The 23,894-nt window shown below is 36.1% G+C and overlaps 1 long non-coding RNA gene across 1 annotated transcript; it reads right to left on the reverse strand.

The window, feature by feature from the left end:
* Positions 1–4,438: 4,438 nt before the first annotated feature.
* LOC117414881 (uncharacterized) lies at positions 4,439–6,947 on the reverse strand. The gene is made up of 3 exons (XR_004546314.3): positions 6,803–6,947; positions 6,531–6,654; positions 4,439–5,777 (listed from the first exon to the last, which is right to left on the reverse strand). It is a non-coding gene; the product is annotated as an uncharacterized LOC117414881 (long non-coding RNA).
* Positions 6,948–23,894: the final 16,947 nt, after the last annotated feature.

The raw sequence follows: 23,894 nt of genomic DNA on the forward strand, positions 1-23,894 counted from the left end.
ATATTTCTGTGCTTTGCAAATGGCTTCGGTATTTATTTATTTATTGCAAAGGGAAACTGAATCTACCACAATTACTATGTAATTAACCTTTAAAACAACTAAACTATAAAGCACTTTTTATGACTCAAATGGAAATAATGTGATATAAAAACAAACAAAAAAAAACACTGAATGAAGAGGTCTCTAACCCCTCGTACTGTATTTGGTCAGAATCTTGCCTGGGCTACTTCCATCAGATCACAGTAGTTCATAAACAATTGCTTGGTAAGGCCTTTAGTTATAGCAGAAAGTTATGCATTGTTAAGTCACAAACAGGATTTTCACTGCTGAAGTCTCATGAGCATAAGGTAGTTTGTCAATTGTACAGCGTTTTAGTGAGAAGATGATTTATCCACCCTTTAAAGGCGTTTTAGACACACACTTCCCATAGTGTAAGGAATGTGCGTGGTATGTGCGTGCTATGTCATATATGTCATAACAGTAGAGGTGGTCTCGAGTCTGGTTCTGAATTAGATTGCATCAGGTAGTGCGGTTTGTCAGAAGTGTGGACGCTGTAATACTGAACTGCATTTTTGGTGTATCCTCCAATATCCCAAAATGCTTTCTGATATGTTTTGACGCGTGAACATTACAAATATAGTACTCAGAACAGGCACCTGAAGGAGTTGAGAGCAACTATCAATACTGCTGTACCGTATACAATTTCTGAGGCTTGTTGCAAAATGATGGACCATGAAGCAACGTGCTCAGATGCCGAAATCATGGCACATTGATATCTGGAACGATGAAATCGGGCAAGGAGAACTTCAGAGTTCAAAACAAAATGCACACATTATGATTATTATTATTATTATTATTATTTATTTCTTAGCAGACGCCCTTATCCGGGGCGACTTACAATTGTTACAAGATATCACATTATTTCACATTATACAGACATCACATTATTTTTACATACAATTACCCATTTATACAGTTGGGTTTTTACTGGAGCAATCTAGGTAAAGTAACCTGCTCAAGGGTACAACAGCAGTGTCCCCCACTGGGGATTGAACCCACATCCCTCCGGTCAAGAGCCCAGAGCCCTAACCACTACTCCACACTGCTGCCCCTTGCGCTGAATGTTGGAGAAAAGGTACCTTGTGTTTTTAAGAAACAAAACCATAACATTCATCCTAAGAAGCGCTGTGTCTTCCGTGGGCACGGGCTCCATATTTGCCGGGTTGTAAACATAAAATACAGTGCATGGTGGGATAATGTCATATTAATCCCACAGTCCATTGCGCTGGAATTGTAACCAAAGTATTTTAATAATGTTTGTGTGCATTAAGTCCGACTAAACGTGAAACAGTACTTTAGTGTGGATGTTTTGAGCTGGATTAATTAAAACGCTTTTGAGTACGGTTCTCGAGATTGGTTATGTAATGTGGACAGAGCCTTAGTATACAATTACCCAAGTCCAAGATGTCCCAAACTGAAACTTTTCATTCTGCATGCACCTTATACAATTACCTAGCTATATCACTGTAACTGTATCATTAATTTTTGTACTTGGAAGATGTTTTTTTTTTTTTATGAGAAAAATGAAATCTATATAAGGCCTATAACATACCAGGAAGGAGAATACAGTGTGGTTCGTATAACTTAAATATAAGTATATTGTTCTTTTTTTTAAAAAGGAATAAAATCAAAGCTGACTAGATCTTTCTTAAAATGATCTGCACAAAACTGCATTATCAGTGAAAGACCTTGCCTTGAAGGCCCTTTTAATAACCCAGGTCAGGCTTGTACTTTTGTAATTCAGAGTGGTGAATAATGCAAATAGAGAAATCAATGCCATCTAATCAGGACATTTCCTTTCCTTCTCTATACGGTCATTATTTTGCTAGGGTGCATCGTTCCCCAACTTGTCAGTCACTTCCGCTAAAACTAATCTTCTTTTAATTTCTTATAATGCTCTCCGCCAGATACATTAACAATAACCAGCTTTTCCACCCTATTGTTTTGTAAATAGTAAAATTATTACTATTTTCTATTTCAGCTGGAGAGCCTTGCTTGTTTAGACCCATTTTGTTTAAAAAATGAACTAATTTACACATGCTTATTTAATTAATTTAAATTTCTGTGCGCTTTCACAGATAACAGTATTTTCAAATTTTAAATTATTGTATTAGCCCCTTGTACAGTAGAATTGGACTAAAACTGCTCATTGTACATTAATATGGATATTTATCATAGCCTTTAAAACAGGCGGGCATTCAGTTACCTCTGGGTTTTAAAAGACAGTATATAAATCCTTTACTCAGAAGTGTTATGAGGTTTATGAACTGGGAAAGATATGAATCTGAATATGTACTTTTCAGGAGGTCTATATTTAGCCTGATCCTATATAAACCTTTATAGCTTGTATGTGTATTATTATTATTAATATTAATATTTATTTCTTAGCAGACGCCCTTATCCAGGGCAACTTACAATTGTTACAAGATATCACATTATACATTATTTCACATTATACAGATATCACATTATTTTACATACAATTACCCATTTATACAGTTGGGTTTTTACTGGAGCAATCTAGGTAAAGTACCTTGCTCAAGGGTACAACAGCAGTGTCCCCCACTGGGGATTGAACCCACAACCCTCCGGTCAAGAGTCCAGAGCCCTAACCACTACTCCACACTGCTGCCCATTATAGCATTAGTACAATGTATTATAGCAATAGTACAATGTATTATAGCAATAGTACAATGGTGCTCAGTAATAATAATGACAATAAAAATAAATCTTAACCATTGTTAAAGCGTGGGTTTCTTTTAAAAGGCTCTGATCTGTTAGAAGTTTTTATATCACCATTTCAGGTTTGAGACTGTATCAGTACTTCTGGAGAGAATACATCCAACACACAGATACATGGATTCAAATTTTATTTTAGTTTAGGTGGTTTTTAAAGCTTGGCATAAATGGCCTGCTGTGGTCCTTTATCACTTTAGCAATTCTATCTGAATTACACGTTATCTCCTTCTGCATAATTTATGAGTATAATCTTTAGAAAGAAAGCAGATTTTAACTGATACATAAACTGTGTTTAATGTTGATCATAACATGATTAAGCTATGTGTGTGGGAGCTAAAATAACTATAGAAACAAAAAATATGTATACAGTATTTACACGTTTAACCACCCATTCTGACCTATAAAAATTAATTGTCCTCAAAAATGTTGTGATGTCTTCTATATATAAAAAAATGTGAATCAAATTTCACAGTATAAAGACAGTCATGCTATTTAATTATATTATACTGTCTCCCATTAAGTTTATGATAAACAATTAAGTATATTTATTTCTGTCTTGTAAGTATTAATATAAATGTTTTTTCCCAGTCCCAAACTCACCAACACAAAGCACTCTCCTCCTTCCGCTAAATAAACAGAGCATCTCAAACTTCATATCCTTTAGCTCTGACATGACAGCTCCAGTTATGAAAAGTACACAGTTTCGATAGAGTGCCCTTCTGACATTTCAGACTTATTAGCTAGTTTTCATACTGGCTTCAATCAACCTTCTTAATCCTCTGAGGGAAGAACGTTTTTAATTCACTGATCAACCGATTAGCTTGCAGCAAAAAAAAAAAAAAAAAAAAAAAAAAAAGATTTACACGTAGATGAATTGTGCTTACAAGATGGAACTCTAAGTATTAGAAGCGGATCTGAATTTCCTATCTGTCACTTTACTCACCGCTTTCATTTTTTTCTCCACCATTACCCTTGCTGATTGCAATCTTTAGGCGCCATTGGGCCCCTGCTTCTGCAGTTTTTAATCTGCCTTTAATCCCATAGATTTTAAATATTCCCAGCACCGAGAGACTGGAGGCAATTAACTGCCCTTCTGATGCTCTTCTTATCAGTTGCCTCCTTGTATCTCTCAGAAGCAGCCTCAAAACACTGCCAGGCTGACAAATAATACCATCATTTATGGAGTAAAATCCGCTACGGATGTGCATGGCAGCATTCCAAATAGGTTTTTGGTAAACAATGTATTAGATGATGGTACAATTATTAAAGGTACAATTATTAAAGTAACATAACCCGGCACATTTTAATTAAAAATTGATTTTAAAATGAGCTTTAGCAATAACTAGTGGACTGAGGGCTATTTTCTTAATAAAAAAAGACAATATTAGAGTATAATGTGCCCTTAGGGGTACCTCACTTAAATTTAAGCAAGATTAATTTGATGTTTTATGCCATACCCTACTACTTTTCTGTCCATGAAATGCAGATGTTTCTGCAGTATGTAGAACATGTTAACAGTCAATTGTATCATATATATATATATATATATATATATATATATATATATATATATATATATTGTAACCGGTTGGTATTAGTTACGTATTATTCATAGGATAGCCAGAAGGTGTAGAACAGGGTGAACAGATGGACGCCACACAGGAAATGCAAAACTACAGTGATTTTTATTGTGCTGCTGCTCTTCCTGCGTTATCCACAACACAAACACAGAGTGTCCCTGTAGTTTTGAGGGAGTGAATCATACAAACGTTTTTGAGTCTGACCCTCAGTCAAGTTCTCAACAAGTTCAGGATTGGTCTCAGGTCCGTCGCTCACCGTCCACTTAGACCTCCTGGCGTGGAACTGCAAGGTGAGTATGTTCAGCTTTCTAATGTGTACTCCCAACCATTATAATCCACAGTTACTTTAATCCTGCTTTCCGTAGTCTTCCTTAAGTCCCCTCTAGAGGCAGTGTACAGTCAGGCCACCCCTCCTCCAGTGAGTAAGTTGGTTTAGCTCTGCCTCTCCTGGTTTACAGAGGTCCTGCACTGCAGGGTGGACACGACTTTTTACTTAATTTACTTTATTGTACCCTCTGTGTACCTCATTCCTTCTACAATAGATATATATATATATATATATATTTACTATAAGTATTACAGTATGCTAGCAAGTGGACTACCAATACCAGTATAATGTAGTTATAGAAGGTTTTGGTATTTTAATGCTATTACATGTTATACTACTACAGTTTTTGGACACTGCTATAGGGTATTCCAGGTCTAGGTGAAAGTTTTAAATCTGTTGTCCAGCAGTAACCAGCACTGGTTTAATAGGATTGGAGCTGGTAGTCAAGCTGGTAGAGCTGGTTTTCATGTTGGTTCAAAAGCTGGTTATGCTTGTTTAAAAAAAAAGAATAGCTAACTTGAATCATTGGAGCATTTGGATCCATTGTAAAATCCCTTTAATCATGTGTATGTGTTGTCTACATTGGTTTAACATGGTCAGAGTTAGTACAGCTGGGTTTTAACCGGTTCAGCATTGGTTATGCTGATTCAAAAAAAAAGGGACAATAAAAAGGACCATCCCATTTAAAACCCTCTTTTCTGTAGAATTCAAGTGATTGCCCATTCTTGAATTAATCCAGTTGCTGTAAACCTGTGTTGGGTATTGTGACAGAGAGTGAATGAATGCTAGTGAACAACCTCCCTTCCGATCTGTGAGGGCGCTGTTTAACAGTAACAGAGTGCCTTGTACTGGATGGTCTCGCAGTTAATTCCAGGGTCAGTCGGAAGTCAGCCAGCCAGGAAGGGGGCGGAGTCACAATGCCCAAAGTAATTGCCCTAAAGTGGTGTGCGATGTGTCAGTCATAGATTGGAGGAGACGTGACTGGACTAGTTATTGCAGGGGGTGTGACTAAGGGTATAATTGGGGATGTGATGATGTATTCTGTTCCTTTGATGTGGTTACCGCTAGGACTGAGAAAGAAAACAACCTATTAGTACTCGTGATTGAAGTGTTTGGTTTGTTTGTAACTGTCTGTATTTGTCTTTTGTCAGACGACTAATACGAACCCGGGAGCTGTCGCTTCAAGCCAGCACTAAAACCCGGACTGCACTGCACCTGTACTTACAACACTACTGTTAAATCACTGCACCTGCACCTAGAGCACTCACTGTCCATAGACGTGTCTGTATCTGTGTTGTGTGTCTGTGTTTTGTATTATTATTTTGGGACTGAAACCCCTTGGTTTATACTCTGGCAACACCCATAGTTGGGCAGAGCCATCATTATTATTTCAACGGTCAAGCTGACCAAAAAGAAAATAAAAGAATCGTTTGAACCATGAACTTTGTTTCTGTCGTTGTCTGGAGCACTTGCATCACCACTACACCTGTGCACTGCAAACCACTCGTTCACAGGTATCCAATAAGAAACCAGTACATTATAAGCAGGGTTTCAACTCTGAAGGGTTTCAATGCAGCTGCAGTCCATTTTCTTAGTGGGTAAGTAAAGTTTTTGTTTTTTAGGTGTCTACCACCATTAATATTTCTGAGAAACCAGTGACCTTTTTTTAACAAAGTGCTCAATGGAAACTGTCTGTACTGTCTTTTAACAACATTTCAACCATCAGCTTATTCCAAGTGGTCTGCAATACATTCTTCAATGCAGTATGACTTAAAAACAAAACAATTAATAATTAATTAACAACTTGTATGGATACAACTTACAGCATTATCCCTTGGGACATCCATTTTCCTGTATACACATTCTTCTTTTTTTAATTATACAACAAGGACAGCTTAACAGAGATGCACCATCCAGCTGACAATGGGGTCCAGATGGTGGCAGCAACTGGATAGAGCACATATACATTATATATTCAGTAGAAAACAAAAATGCATTCACATCTAAAAACATAACCAATGTTTTACCTCAGTGCAAAGAGCATTGGACTGCAGTATAAAAGCTTGTGGAATAAAGCCACAGCTCAGGCTCTCACCTTGTATCCACTGGTGCCATCATGCTTTTTATAGAAGCCAGTGATGAGCATGCACCTCTTGCCCTCTGCGGTTGCCTAGGCCTTTGGAAGGGCTTATCCCAATTTCACGGTGCCAAGTAATTGAATATTTTTTTGGAGTATCACAGGGAGCACATACTGAAACAAGAGAAGATGCACATAACTACAAAGTACACATACATTACAAACTGTAAAGTAGAGATTTGGACATTCATAGCAGATTCTAGCTATTGCCTAAAGTAAATATAATTCACAAACAAGAAACGTTTTAACCACTGTGAGTGTGAATCCTACTGTATTTCATTCTGTGTTGTGCTGAACTCCTGCAGGATTACCAATCAGACACATATATATTTTTTACCCCTATATAGAGATTTGCCTTCATGAAACTGTCAATTTGAGCATATAGTGTAAAACGTGTTTTACATTTTACTGAGCTGCCTGATTCTCTGAAGCCACAGGGTTTGGTAAGATTCTCAGAAACTTCATTATAATATTCCTTTTTCTTGAAATACCATTTGAAAGGCACATAGAAAATCACTGCAAACAAAGGAATATTTTGATAGTAATGTTAAATCTGTGTCAGTATATATCAAGACACCAAAAAATGTTAGAATGTGCAGTGCTTAAGGGTAAAACGATCCTTCCATATATGGACTGCGGCTGATAAGCCTGAAGTTATGGTAAAGTGCCGCTTCTGAGCCCTCGGCAGGATTTGTGACAGAGAAATCACATCAGCCTATGCTGATTAACAATTCCATTCCACCCAGAGATTTATATAAAAAACTATCTTACATTTCGCTTTTTAATAGGAATGATCGCTATCTCAAAATTGAGTCCCTGCAAACTTTAATAAAGGCCCAAGGTTGAGTGGCATTTTGCATGCTGATTTAGCCCCGATTGCCTGCTTTTGATGAGTGTGAGGCTGTTATGTAAAGCTGCGCTCCTAGCGGTTTAGAGACTGCCAGTTAAAATGCGGATAAGAATAAAAAAACTTCCATCTGCAATCTTGGGATTTTTAATGTGATTGACTGCTGAATAAATAAATGGAATACAATCAAACCCACAGACTTTCTCTGGAGGCAAAAATCATAAACCAGCCTTTTTATGCTCTTTTCATGACATTTGTAGAATCGTATTAGTGTACAGTATTCATCTTATACACAAGGACCATAAGCAGAAAAAAAGTGGTTTACCTGTACATTGTACAGGCAATAAAATCACACACAACTTGTTAGCAGTATTTTTGAAAAGGATAGAAAAAGCATGAAAAGCTATTTTCTATATTGGCATTAATAACTATTTCTGTAACTGTTTTACTTATTGGGATAAGCACCATTATTTGCAAATGGGATGGCTAATAATTGAAAAGTTATAACTGTGATTTAAAAAGTATTTTCCATTAAACATCCAAAAAGCGTCTGGCTTCTAGTTATGTTATTGAAATTCAATTGATCAAGTCATTTACCAAAAAAGCAGGACATAAACATTACATTTGTATGTTTTATTTAGATTTTGTTCTTGAGAATCACTGATGCTTTGAGAGAATCTGTGCATGAACCACTTCTTTTAAAATGCTGAATCCCCTAAATAATTTGTAGATATTTTATCTGTGATGTTCTGTTACATGTAAAAAGCTAATTTTTAATTCTGGATTGGTTGGACACAAGTCCTTTCTTACCTAACAAATCCCACTGTACAAGTGTAGCACGTTACATTGTATGTTGAACAAAAATGTTGTGTGCATGCCTTTTCCTCAAACAAGACACTATTATAGGCCATTGCTGTGATCTAAAATACCCCTTATAACCCTTGTGAGAGACAGGTTCCAGGCCAGCAGATTCAGTAAGGGACTAAATTGTGGTCAAATCTCACTCATCATGTGGAAGGTGGCCTGCATGACATAAAACAACCCCAGAATTAACCCTATAGGTAGCCGTAATAAATGATGTCACACTGCGGCAGAGGAATGATTTCTAAACGCCAAACCTGGTGTTGGTTAACCAAACACTGCCTGCAATCAAGTTGTGCCTTGCCAGTGTACAAATAGTGAGGGACTGTATTTTCAGGCTGTTGTGATGCCTTTATAAATCTATACCTGAAACCAGGGGTATCATTATTCAGCATATACTAAAACCTGAACTAGATTCTTAGATGTTCAGTAAAATCTGAATCCTCATTTTCTATTTGTATTTAAAGTTTATTAAATTTTATTACTTTATATCGAATTATTTTTTTTAGATTTATGAATTTTATGTATTGTCTTTTTCTCACTTTTCTTTATTGTATTATTCTTTCTGACATAAGAAGCCAGGAATACATACGTAAGTACATCCATAAAGCAATAGCTAAAATAACTTTCATAAGTGGCTAGTGGAGTCCGGCCTATTTTCTTTAGCTGAACCCTGAGGCCTGTGTAACAGACAGTCCATCTTGCATAAAAATAAGCGCAAGAAAGCCTGTGAGTGAGACCACTCAGTCTTAACAAATGAATGTGCACTGATCAAATAAAAACGGATGGCTGTTACCAATATCATTTGTCAAAGTAAATGGCACATTATATGGAGCACATTTTCTCTGACTAGGCCGGACTCCTGGCTGTTCCTTGAGAACTCCTCTAGGTCTCGATAAGATGCTATCAGCAGGCCCTCTAAGCACTTGAGAGCCACTTTAGGAGATCACTAGGGCAATTACCATGAAAAGTAAAAGATACTGCCAATATTGATGGGAGATTAATACTGACCACAATGCAATTGATTTTTCCTGCAATCTTATTTTCTGATCGTAACAGTGTTTTGTGGCCGTTTGTGAGCATTTTCTTTTTCTCAATAAAATGGGCCTGGAGTTGCTATCTAACACTTCAGAAGAGAATCCTTATGAGACCAAGCCTTCTTTTTTATCAGCAGATGTTATTTAATTATTACAGGACACCTTAGCCATTAGTTGGATGTTTCGAAGAAATGCAGTTGGTTTAAAAGGACCTCTTATCACCATTTTTTAACATCATTAGTATAGAAAGATAATAAAACCAAGCAGACAGTAATAGATACATTCTAAGGTTTCTGAAAAAAGTCTTATGACCCCTGGTTTTATTAAAGAGATGTATGTTTTTACTCCACACTGAATAAAACATGTTCAGAGCCACATGTGTATAGAAAGATGTAGTTGATTTATTTCAGCATAAATGAAACAGTGTAAGTCTGTAAGAATAGGCAATGTTGATAAAACACCTTTATTATGCAGTGCAGAAAATTATTTAAAATGTAAAGCCTTACCAAATAGTTACTATACTATTTCTAAACTCTATAATCCAGTTGCTAGATTTTTTGTACCACCAAAAAAAAAACAGTAAACTGTAAATAATGTTTAATGTGAACAGTCTGTACTTTACAATGATATATACCACTGTATGACTTAACTGCTTTCTATTTGGAGACCGCCTTGAAATTCTGACAGTACCTCTTTGTTGACATACTGTCAGGTCTGTGAATGGACCATTGGAATTGCAGGGAATAGTTCCAAAATATACACAAGAATTATTTCTTTCGTGGAGTGAAATGATATTAAGTGTAACATATCATTTGAAAGATCAAACGCTAAGGTTACCAGTGACAACTGATAGACTGTGCTTCTATTTAGATTTTCTAAAAGGTGAAACAATCTAATCAAAGTCTCATTCTGGTATCTGAAGATGGACTGAATGCTCTGTCAAATATCTAGAAGTTAATACAGACGATGAAACTATGGTATCAGAATTAGCATTGTTATTTTTTCTTCGTATGTAAGGCTTTACTTTGAATTCCTGCCAGTACTGGGAAATTGGAAAAGTACACTTTTAAGTTTATAGTTTAAACTGTGCCTCAGGAAGTAAACTCATCTTAATGGTATTGGTGACTCAGAAGGTTGCACAGTTGCCTCTAGGCTAAAAGCTTACAGTTTCAAATTCTTGTGCAAGCAGTGTTGGACATACTCATACTGACAATAAGCATCGACTATTCTTTTAGAGGATATTGTACTATGGGTGAAGCACTTTTTGTTTTGTTTTTTAGATCCCAATAACAGGATAAGCCACTAGTAAATATCTTTATGCCACAAGTTTTCAGAAACTCATCAAATAAAGAAAACAAAAAAACAGCATCAGTATAACAGTGAAAATGATCAATTTGCAAAATACTAAATAACCAATCATTGATGTATGCCTTCAATTAGAAATAGATTCATATTTACATTTGTAGCAGTAAACAACTGTACTTAAATGCGCAGGTATAATGTTGCCCAATGAAACCTAGGTGTCATTTTAAATCATTAAAAAAAAAAACAGTTAGAAGGCTTTGAAAGATGTAGAATATGATTGATGTTGAACCAGACGTAATGCAACGGTAATAGTTTACTGTTGTTGACAAACCTTATTGATTAGGAATCCATATTCATACCATAAAAAATATAATGCTGTCTATTGGTTAGCAATCAGAAAATTCTGCACCAGAAGATCATGCTGCCAGAAGAATTAATTAGTAGTTCAGATCATGAAAATGTGAGCGGTTTGATGATGTTAAAGATCCTATGCTGTCTATTCAATTGATCTAAATTATGGCAGATCTATATACTTTATATTGTTAAAATATGACAACTGATAGCATACATTTAAAGGCAAAAGGACACTAAAGTGAATTGCATGGAGTTAGCTTTGATACACAAGGGATCTATTTTAACAAAACTGCACCACCACTGTACAGATCAATGAATTATACCTAACTCCAAACCAGTGCCTGTTTATGAGAATACTACTGAAACACACTGTCTGAATGTTTTCTTTAACATTGCTGTATGCATTTCATAGTTCAGACTGTGTGATGCCTGCTTGTGATGCTAAGAGAATGCAATGTGTTAAACATGAAGAAAAAAAAAAACTTTTTATCTCTGCTTTCTGTTATGACGGAAAACAGGGTATAATTCAGGTGCTGCCTACACACTACTAGTTAAGAAAACACAGGGTTAACCACTGGCGGAAGCAGAAGTTGCAGCAGCCTTTATTAACCATACTGACAACTTGCAAGTACGCTCACCACAACCTTCCTAGGCATAGGCAGTGTATATGTATTCATTAGTCCAATCGGACCACGAGACTCATGTTTACTAAAAAGACTGTTATAACACCTGTGCAGTTGTAAAATGTTCCCCTCCCTGCTGGTTAACCCCTCCACCGACATACACACTACAAACAGTTGAAGGTTTTTTTTTTTTGTTTGTTTTTTATTACACAGCAAGAGAAAATATACATTTTTTCTACACTCATTGTTTTTTGTGGTCTTGACATACCTCTGCCACACTGCAGTTGCATGTTCTTTACACACAAGTGTTCGTGTGTTTTCTCTGTACTGTAATAATATAGGCTGACAGTAACTCTGAAAGCATTTCAATTACGAATAAGGATTCAGGTTTGCATTGGTTTTATAGACTTGAATAAGAAACTATAGGAAAGCTGACTGGTATAAAAGCTAGTGCTACACCACACAACTTTATTCTACAAAAAAAGCTCTTAATTACTTAATTGGTCTAATTATTTGATGAATTGGATACATTTGACACTTCAGGCCTCAAATGTTTTATAGGTTGTGTACCTTGAGTCAAGTGCTTTTTTTAAATCATCAACTGTAAAAGACCATGGAAAAATATTAAATATGTCCAGTTGAACAAATAATTAGATCAATTAAGTGAATTGAGAGCTTAAGTTGGAATGAAAACCAGAAGACCCTGCAGTCCTCGAGGACTGGAGTTTGACACCCCTGCTCTTGTCATTCTGATACATAGCTTTTAAAATCCCCCAAATTAGTAAACAGCTGGTTTCACAGTAAAAGTCAGTGTGAAACCAGCCAATAGTGTAAGTGCAAAACTGAAGCTAAATAGCATTTTTTTATTGTTAACTGTGTAATAATAATAATAATAATAATAATAATAATAATAATAATAATAATAATAATAATAATAATAATAATATGATGATGATGATGATAGTGTTGTACTGCAGTGACATGCATACAGTGAATAATACATGTATAGTTACATACAAATGTGTGTATGTGTGTCTCCCTGAAAAAGGGATGCAATATAGCTTTAAAATCCTTATCTGACCAGATTTGCCAGTTTCAAACTGTATGCTATAAAAGTGATGTGCTTGTTACGTTTTGCTGTGATTTATTTGGTGACTAGTTCCTTTTCTAGCTGCAGTAGCTCTTTTTCCTTGCTACCTGACCTGGTTATGTGATGCTGGAGGGCTTTTCTAAGGTTTGAACTGTTTCCTGTCATGATCCGCGCTAAGGATAACACAAGGAATGTTTATTATAAACAACTCTTGGGTAAACAGAGATCAGTATGGGGTAACAATAGGGATGCAGCTACCACACCCTGCCCAAATATTTTTTTGTAGATTTAAAAGATATACTTTTGATAAAAGTAAATTGGACAGCTAGTAGTACCTTTTGAAAACTTTTTAAAAATGATTTTAAATATACTTTTTATTGCGTACATGATAAAAATAATGCTATTAAATAATGAAGTCCATTAATGAAATGAAAAACATTTCAATCTTAATTACTTCTTAATTACTTCATATATCCATTATTCCTGCAGAGCTTTCTTATCTTAATTACCACAAAAGATGAACTGTAATAATAAGGGACCTTGTAGAGGTTGGTTGGCATGCTTTTTATGTAAAAATTGCTCTTATTTCTTTCAAACTGGTTTTGAAAGCAGACATAGTATGAACCGTCTTGTCTAGTTTCAAGTTATATTATTAGTCAACACTGAAACTAAAGTAACTTGTTCGATATACAACAGGTGATTCATCCAGGTTAAACTCAGTAACATTCACTTAAACACCACCCACTGGATATAATTGGCTTTCAAATAAGACCAGTTGTACTGTATCTATTCTATAAATGCAATCCCAGTGTCAGTGCTGGCAACCCTAGCTAAATCTGGTCCCAACTATTTGATAACTATGATTTCTATCACACTCCATATTTCCCCAATGCTAATTTTTTTTATCCCTTCAATATGTTTGAAAAAGCAGACATAATCCCCACAATCCAAAGGCATCTGTGCTGATTATTGGGGCATTCAGGTGAAATGGAATAATTTAGCTTTTAGGTGTAATATACATTGGCTCATGTAGTGCAGCTACAGAAAACTCATACTACTTCCCCATAATCCTAATTTAGGATGAAACAATGTGTTTGCTTAATTTCTTAACCATTTTTAGAAGAAAAGCAGTGTGAATGTTGACACCTTTAATTAGGCCCATGAACAAATATTGAAAAATGTTTACAATATAAGGTGTTAGGTAGTTACAGCAACAATGTTGGTTGCTGCCCCAGGTAAACCGCAATAGTTCATATCTCGGTCAAGCTCATCTGTCAGTAACAAGGTGCCTTGCGGTCAAACAGTAATGTTGACACCGTAACATGTGGACAACCTGATGTATGAACTCAGGAAAGGCAATTATAGAAAAGTACCTCCTTGGCATCTACCGTTGCCTTTTTTCTGAACCAGTTTTTGAAAGACAGTAGTGATGAGATGTTAGTGCCTTGGACCTTCAACTGAGTTTAAAAGAAACCATATTTCTTCTACTATTTTGCATAATGTGGGCAGACTATATAGAAACAGTGTATAGTATGTGCTCCTATTGATAAAAACCTTTGGTTAATGTAAGCAAAGTGGACTGTCAAGAAACTATTGCTGCTAACTATGAAAGAATTAGTAAACACAGACATAAAGGAATCATATTTTATGGTAGCGTAACATAACTGTATGATACCTCAGCACTAACCTTTCTCCCACCTACTTACAATGGTTGACGTCACAAAGCAGCAACTTACTCATAACTTTTAAAAACATGATTCACCCTCCTATTTTTAAAAGTGTGAGGGAGGTACAAAACATCCACAAAACAATAATCTCTATTTGGTGTATTTTATACATATAAAAAATGAAAAAAAAAAACATGCAATATTAAGAATGTGCTGTGTAAGTAACCATCAGACAATCCTGAGTGCAGAACACAAGTAAACTGCTGACAACTTTTGAAATATTCCAATATAGTCTCAATGTACATGCAACATCATGTAGGTGGGCCTTGAAAGGCTTGAGTTGGATCAAAAGATGTTTTTAACCTGACATGTATTGTGAAGAGGCATGTTGAAGCTTTACAGTTTGAGTGGCTAGTCCTAAAAGAAAAGGCAAATAAAATCTTATAAAAAATGATAACTGAGGTTCAGGAAATTCTACAGCTTCACTGAGCTGAAAGGTAATGGTCACGTTGGGAGTGTTAAACTCTCTGAACTGTATCTAAGTACCAGCTCTGTTTACCTCAAGGAAGGAAACTGTCAGCTCTGTTTGTTCACAGTGGGCAAACAACAAAGCTTCTGATGGATTCAGTCCTGCTGAAGGAGGCGTACATCAAATGTAGGAAGCAAGGAGGTTTGCCATAGGATTATACTGGCAAGGACAGGGGTGATATAGGGCTACTTAGTATATTTAGTTTGCAAAGAAACTTAAAGAAAAGGAAATGAAAAACAAATTAGCTCCTGTGATTACCCCTATACATGCACACCCTGCCTCCTTGCTAGAACAAAGCAACAAAATGTTAATGAGCTTCTATACCCACTTAAGTTTATGAGTTGATTGAAAACTTGGTATCAAGTTTCCACATTGTAACTAAACCCTGCTGCATTTGTTATGGGATGATTGCATTCTTGACCAGGTCATGGCCTGTCCACCCCCTCTGTATAACAAGTAATGAATTTAATAATTTTAGTATATCTTATCATTTTTTTCCAGTTATATAACATAGTTACATAGGAATGAATATAAACTATGTATCCTTAAATGGTTGTTACTTATTATTCACATGAATCTCCTCTCTGATTTATGATTTTGGTTCCAACTGGTTGGTATTGTAGGTTCTTGGTTCAATGTTACCTTTGACTCTTTAACTAGCTGGAACAAAACATCTAATAGATATTTTATAGGCGAGAAATTACTGACAAGAAAACATATGGTTGCAATTTTGATTTTTATCAGCACTATTCAATTTCCTGTGCTGCACTACACATATGTATTTAACTGGATGATTTCAGGAAGGTTTGCTTGCAGCAGTTGTTACGTCACAGTGGCTTTATTTTTCTTTCCTATTCAATTCAGAATGCATGAAATGCAGTTTTATTTATTGTATTAGCTGCCCTTGAACAGGCTCCAGTTGGGAATACTATTCGATCTATGTGCTCTGCAGAACAACAGGCTAAGCGTTCAGTCCACAAGCCAACAGGCTAATTAAGGAGAGCAACTGTGCCTCTCACAAAAACCACATCTTTCATCCCATGGTCACTTTTGTAGATGTGCTTGATGAAGGAATCCATGCTTAGGGCACCTGCTGGTGACAGCCATCCCTTTATGAAGGGAAAAGGCATTCCAGTCTGTTAACGTGCAGGTTGTCTCCAATGCCAGCTATCAGATCATAAATGGGTGCCAATTATTGCAGATCATCTGCCTTGAACCCTGCCTTATGGAACAATCTGCTATGTCTGAGAAAACTCATTGATGAGGACTTGGAGAAATAGTAATACACAGGCTTCTTTTTGTTGTCTAAATATCTATATTCAGCTATGCCTGTTTAATTGAATACCATTATCAAGTTAATTATTGCTATTGTTATTAGCTGCTTCATAATCATAGGCAACAGTATTTATTCACAGCCCATGCAATTTATTGAAGTTTATAAGACTTTTTGAACAATTTCTAGACAAATCAAATTTGACTAAAACATGCACATTCTGTAGAACCATATTTAAAGCAGAACAACGTCCACTACGCAAACCTGGAATCCATTTGCAGAAAAGACGAACAGCTGAAGAAACCATGATAAACTGAGATTATAAGTCTATTTTGGACCATTTGGTGTTATGGTTACTAAACAAGATACAGTAAGTGTTGTGGGAAAGACTAAATGAGAGAGACATGGGACAGGCGTTAAAGAAATGTGTGAAGGAATGGCTGACATGAAACACATGTCAGAAACATACTTCCCCTGCCGTGGCTAAAAAATACAAAATTACAGCTATCAGTATCACAAACAAGTAAATCAAATTTGACTCACCTCCATATACCCCCAGATTCTGAAACTCATAACTCTTAATTGAATCACATCTGGATAAGGAGAAAAGTGTAAACATGTAAGTGTGACATAAAGACAGACAGGCAGAGCCTCTTCCATATACCCTCAGATTCTGAGATACTTTAAGTTTTATCACAATTAAATTAATATCTCATTTGCAGGGATATGCATATTGTCCCATGTGTTACAGGCAATAATGGGACACAAGGGTTTTCCCTGAGCCACTAGGAGAGCCTGGTCACTAAGTGTGTTTATACTTACAACTCGGACCTAAGCCACCCGTTTATACTTGAGCACTTGAGACCTAAGCTAACTTTGGCATTATATGCACTCGCATACCCTTTGAACTTTAGCGCATACCCGGTGATATCCTATCGATCACCCATTGCATGAAGATATTTCCCCTCCCCAAAACACAGAGGGGGAAGTGTTTAAATCAAAATCAACAAACATCATGGCACTTATGGTGATACACTTTGAAAAATATTGAAAAATATTTAAATTGATTCAGCTTCCACAAGCTTGCGGCTTTACTTTTCAGATTGTATTATTGTTAGTGGCATGATGCATAGGAACAAACGTTATGTTCAGGTCTAAAAGCATGTTACTTTTAAACAAAGGACTCTGTTCACTCCGTGAAGGAAACCTTTTATTTTCTTATCGACTTTTACTGTAATGATTCGTTAAATTCTGGATAGAGGTACCCACAAAACTGACCATTTCCTCACAATGACATGTATCAAAATATATCATAGGTTACATTTGTAAATCTGTGTAAAAAATAATATTCCTGACTATAAAGTTTTGTGGCAACTAGGTTTGTTTCACATTTACACCACATAAATAGTACATGTTTAAATGTCTTATCACATTACAGCACAAATATCCAAAATGTTTTAATATTTTGATATATGTTAATAACATATAGTATTTACTGCCTCTGTCTCTCTCAGCATCCTGTCAAAGATATTTATAATATGTAGAGGATTTAACCTCTACCAAAGAGAAGAGAAACACCAGCTTGTGAGTGCAGGGGCGTAGCCAGGCATACGCAGTGTACACAATTGTGTATAAAACTTTCAATGGGGAGCAACATTTTGAAAGCTTTCCCATTAGCATGTTTATTTTGTATGCTGATTTTCCGCTTCAACTTAACCCATAAAATGTTACATATTTGCCAGATGACTTTGAAAGATTCCCACATACTTTGCTTTAAACAAAGAAAGTGCAGCCACACTTGAAAATCTAAGTTTATAAAGACGGGCAAGATAGCATTGGCGCCAAGGTGGTACTGCACAGAGTATTCTTGTATTATTTGACAAGATGGAGCCAGAAAGTAAAAGGAAACAATTGTCAGGTGCCCAGCATAGACAGGTAAAATGTGCTCGACAAGAAGAAAAAGTACAGGTCTAAGGTTATGTGCTCTTTTCTGATACGGGAAGTGCAAGTAAACGATATGCTGCCTGGCTTCTGTTAACTCATTTAAAGGTTAGGTTAAGCTTCATTTCATTTGGAAAGCTTTAAAGCAGAGCTGCAGATATGGAAGGCAAAGTGGATAGCTGTGCCTGAGAAAAACAAGCCGAACAGCATTCTCTCAACACTGTATAGTTTGAATGTCGTATTCTACCCATATCAACACATCTCTTGGTGTTTTGACCACAATGCCAGTAAGCGTTTCTACGCCAGAAAGATCATTTACAGCCTGATTTTCAGATAGGTGGCAAACTGTATTTTTAAAAGTCCTGGAAGTCAGTTGCGCAATGGCATTTCAGGGTCTGCGCTTTATGAAAATGCACTTGCATTACAGCGTGTTGAGCAATTGAAGTACGTAACTAGTTCTATTTTGTAAATAACGTCTTATTTTCAAAAGGTGCAAAACACTGATGTGCACACTTTCTACACCAAAATGCGACATATGACCCCTCTCGTGTCTTAGTTAAACTGTGACCACTGATATACACCAAAATACACTCGCTAATTAAGACATGACCCCTCTTGTGTCTTAAGCCCCTTTCTCACTGGCAGTCCTACTCAGGTCCTGGCTACCCGGGTCACAATCCCGCGTAGTGTGAAACCGTGTACCCAACCCGCATGACACTGGGTCCTGACCCAAGTAGGTTCCGACAAAGGTAGAGCATGCCAGTGTGAAAGAGGCTTTAATTGGCTTGTTAATGAACCTGAAAATCAATTGTCATTTTCAATTAAATCTTAACAGCTTTGCATACAAAGTTGAAATTCCTACCTATGTGCCTGTGTGAGTGTAATGATAGGCTTACTTAAACTTCTACAAATATCATTCTATATACTGAAAAACCATGTGAAATAAATGTATGCACTGTACTGAATTTAAAGTCCTCCATTGTGAAATGTGGAGTTTAAAGCCACTGTTTTGGTCTGCTGTAACTGTTCTATGTGTATTTAGAGACATGTACCTGCCATTTCATCCTATGGAGGAATGTGAATGAAAGTCTCCTTCAGTGGATTCAACTTTTTCTCCATTATATTAGTGCTTACCATTCCATCCTTTGTCCATCACAGCTAATCAAGAATGTTATTATACCACAGAAAAAGAAACAAGCATGATGAGGGATTACTCTATATGGGTTTCAAATATATGGGTCTAGTGGAGGTGGACAGTTTAACTTTTAAATGCAGCCAAACATGCATATAATGTATTAGACGTTTCAGAAAAATAATGTGCACTGTACAGTTTTTCTTTTTTTTTTTTTTTTTTTTTTTTGTATTGTGGTTACAGCAGCACAAATATTAGATTTTTATGGCGACAAAAATTCTACAGTCTGCAAGGCCACAGACATTAGGCAGGCCCTTTAGAGGCCTAAATAGAATCAGGGGAAAGCCTGATACTTCCTGCCTTTGTAATTAGACTGCTAATTAAAACTTAATTGCTGACCTAACCGACCAAGATTTAAATGACTTCTGGGAGACAGGAATGGGTTTATTGTGGAAGAATTGTTTATATGGACAACAAATTGGTTTATAAGTATCAGATTCCTGCGTTTTACCCAAGCTTTACTGCAAGTCCCATGTGTAACACTATTTAATGTAATGGCTTCAGTTACAGAATTTTAGACTTATATCTAATGAAATGATCCCCCTCCCCCCTTTACCGGAGGCAAATAGAACAGTGCACTTCTGAATAGTCACGTTCAGTGAGTTGCCATAGCCAGATTGTTTTAGTTACATCAAACTGATAACACGGTGTATTTGAAAGCATCCTCAGTAATTGGGAAAGGAAGTCTTGATTATCTCATGCATTTTATTATTGAATTTAACTTTAGTAATGGACTGCCTGAACCTTTTTTAAAACTAGGACCATTTATAAATATAAAAGTATACAAGAAGTCAAAGACATGTTCTTGTTTAGACTTACTTAAATCTTTCAAAACAGACACATGTTTTTGTAACCAATTTTTGATTAACAGATACACAGAGGAAATGTTTATATACATGCTTTAAGAACCTGAAGTGATTATCATAACATGACAGGTAACATCCATAACAGGATTAATATGAAACAATGAAATGCCCTTGTTAATCCAGTTATTGTTGGAAAAGATATACAGCTGTCTATTTGCTTTCTTTTAAAAGTGGATATAAACTACAAAAATAACTTCCTAATTCTTCATAGCTTGTTTGAGTGTTGAAAGTATCTAACACTATATCACCAGATTATTTTAAAAAGATTCTCTAGTTCTGCTTTCTCTGGAAGCACAAACACACAAGCCATGTTTGTGGTAAAATAACTATGTCTATTGAGCACCCACAGTCACAGACCAAAAAGGCAGATTTAGACTCACTGAATACCGGTATTGTTTTCAGTTTGTGGTCAAATAAAACCCACCATAGAAATATTTGTGTTTACACGTGTTGATGTTGCAAAAGTGAATCATTGCATTACACCTGTAACAGATTGTGAAGTAAGATAAGTAAGTGAAATGTTTATATGTGATAAATGTTTTCACACAGCATCACCAGATATCTCTGATTTTTCAGGTTCATTATCTTATTTTCTTGAATTTTTTTTTTTCATTTAACAACTCCATGGATTAGGCAGTGCACAAGCAATCTGTTTGTAGTAATTGCTCAATATTCCGACACCTAAGTATGAACCTATTTTTAAAAGTTTTAAAGATAATTTCTTTTTTTACAATACAGTAGGAGTGCAGTTCAGCTAGTGTAACTGGGAGATGTAAAAACACACAATTATCTCACTTCAATGTAGACCCCTTATTTCTTCCAGACTCTTTAAAAAGTGATAACGGACATTTACACTTTCAATATGTAACTAATGATAAAGGCATTCGTCAAAAATGTTTGTCTACTTAAGTTACAGATGGTTGTTTTAGAGCTAAGAAGAAAACCGAACCATCTCCCACAAAGCAGGTCACCAAGGGCAACAAAGTGGATTCCAGTTAGAGGTTTCAGTGCTGTCTCTCACACATGTTTACAAAACGATAGGTTACGGATGTAACTCTGGTTCCCTGAAAGAGAAGACGACCACCAACCAATACTTTTGGGATATGCCTGCCACAGGTCATTTATTCACTGAGCATTTTATATCAGAGTTGCTGTCCTCGGTCCCGCCCAACAAGGTATTAACACTAGAACTGCCATGGTAGTCACTTTGACGGTTTTCACTTTTAAAATTTAAATTACTCTGCGTGTGTTAAAGATCCGTGGTTGTCTGTTCTTGACTTTTCCTAAATACATGTATTAAATACCCTCACGGCATTTGAAAGTCAGAATTGCAAAAATAAAAAAGTATTATAAGTACTTCTATCTAGAACCGCCAAAAGTAGTCATTTTGACAGCTTGTTACAATACATGCTTTTATTGTTAATATAACCTACAATACGCTATTTTTTATATGTATACAAGCCAGTTTGTTATCTCTACAGCAGTATGTATTTGAATAGAATATTACTCTTGAAGTCTAGATATGTGTTATCCAAATATCTATTGTAATCCTATCAATTCCTTGGAGAACTGCTGTCTGGCTGTCTACATGAGCATATATGGTTTGCTCTTATAATATTACTACAGTCAACTCTCGATTATCCGGGGGTGGATTAACCGGTTTGCGGATTAACCGTGTATTTGTGAAAAAATTAAAATTATGTACTACAAATCAGCGAAAACATCAGAAGGCGTCTATTGTTTGGAACAATACAATACAATAGACTGAGCAATGATGACACTGTGAGGTCGCTTGGTGGAGAGGAGGAGAATGACAGCGATAGTGAGGGGGAGGGGCTAGCTAGCAAAAACAAGGCCACGCATGGTGCTGTGCTTAATCACCTAGACTGTCTGCTGGACTATTTAGAAAGTGAAGAGGACAGTTTGCTCAGTGACAAACTGATGTTGCGTAGGCTTCGTTCTAATATTCGAAAAAAGGAGAGCTCAGCTAACAGACAACATTAACAGACTATTTTAAAATACATTAGTGTAACCTTTTGGACGTTTTTCGTCATGCAATTTATGAGATGTTTTGTGTTCCCAAACTATTGTACTTGTATTGTTTTTGTATATAAAACATTACATGGACAAGCAGCTGTTTCCGACAAAAGCACGGTGTCGCTGGACACAATACATGTCAAACAAACCTGTCAAATTTGGGATCAAGTTTTGGCTGGCAGCGGACTCTACCCCTACTTGTGCGAAGATGAAACTCGCCCAGCTGGTCAGAGACTGGGTGACAATGTGGTACTTAGGCTGATGTAACTGTACTTTGGAAAAGGGATCAGTGTTACCAATGACAATTTTTTATTTCACTGTAATTAGCAAAACAGTTGAAGAAAAAAAAACAGCCTGGTTGGAACAGTAAACAAAGCAAGAAGAGAGTTTCCACCATCTGCACAAAACTTAGTACTCAGTGAAAGCAAATCACCGGTGTCCAGGTGCTGTATTTTAAAATGTACTGGACATGGCAGCCATCAATTCCTGCGATTTATATAAGAAATGCACAGGGGAAAATATCAGTAGGAGAGATTTAATCTTGGCAGAAACATTTCGATCAGAAAACTGCAAAGCGGCAGGGAAACGCAGCTCAACCTGGATACAGTGTGCATCAAGTGACACACACAACAGAAACCAATGACAGGTAACTAAATGCAATAAAAATAAAACTTCTGATATCTGTGCCCAGTGTGAAAGAGCAGTATGTGATAAATGCACACCACAAGTTGATAAGTGTTACATCTGTGTAGATTGTGCGAATATTGGGGCTACTTTGAAGTATGTTTCCCTGAATACGCATTCCCATTACACAATGGGAATTGAGTTAAGTTCTGTTTTATGTTATTTTTTAAAATAATTATTTCGATTTTATAATAGTGTGTGTAGGCCTACATATAACCAGTTTACAGCTGGTTACACAATAGTTTCTTTTAAAATGTTTATTTTATTATAGTTTTTCATTTTTTGAAGTCGTGCTATGCAGTAGGCTAATGTGAAAAAAAAGCCTTTTATGTTACTTCTGCATAATTAGTTTTTTATAGCAGTAAACACAATATCTTCTTTTGAAATGTTTATTTATTATAGTTTTTCATTTTTGTATGTCATGCATTAGATGCACTCATTTTGAAAGTAAAGCCTTTTATGTTTATTTTTTCATTTACATACAGTGTTTCTGATATGCAAATGTTAGATATGATGTTCATCAATAAAGTTTTTGAGTTGTATCTGATAGTTTATGTTTAATTTTCATATCGAAGCTGTTTAAAATGTATCCGTCAAAATGACTACTACTGGCGGTTCTAGGTAGTTGCATAAACCCAGCGGTTCTAGTGTTAAATAGTCACTCCGCAGAGATCTTGTTTTCTTTTGCCTCAAAATGCAAGTGATGCGAACTCGCAAGGTTTGGTGGTCGTCTTCTCTTTCAGG

Source organism: Acipenser ruthenus, chromosome 7, assembly GCF_902713425.1.
Source record: "Acipenser ruthenus chromosome 7, fAciRut3.2 maternal haplotype, whole genome shotgun sequence".
Classification (NCBI taxonomy): domain Eukaryota; kingdom Metazoa; phylum Chordata; class Actinopteri; order Acipenseriformes; family Acipenseridae; genus Acipenser; species Acipenser ruthenus.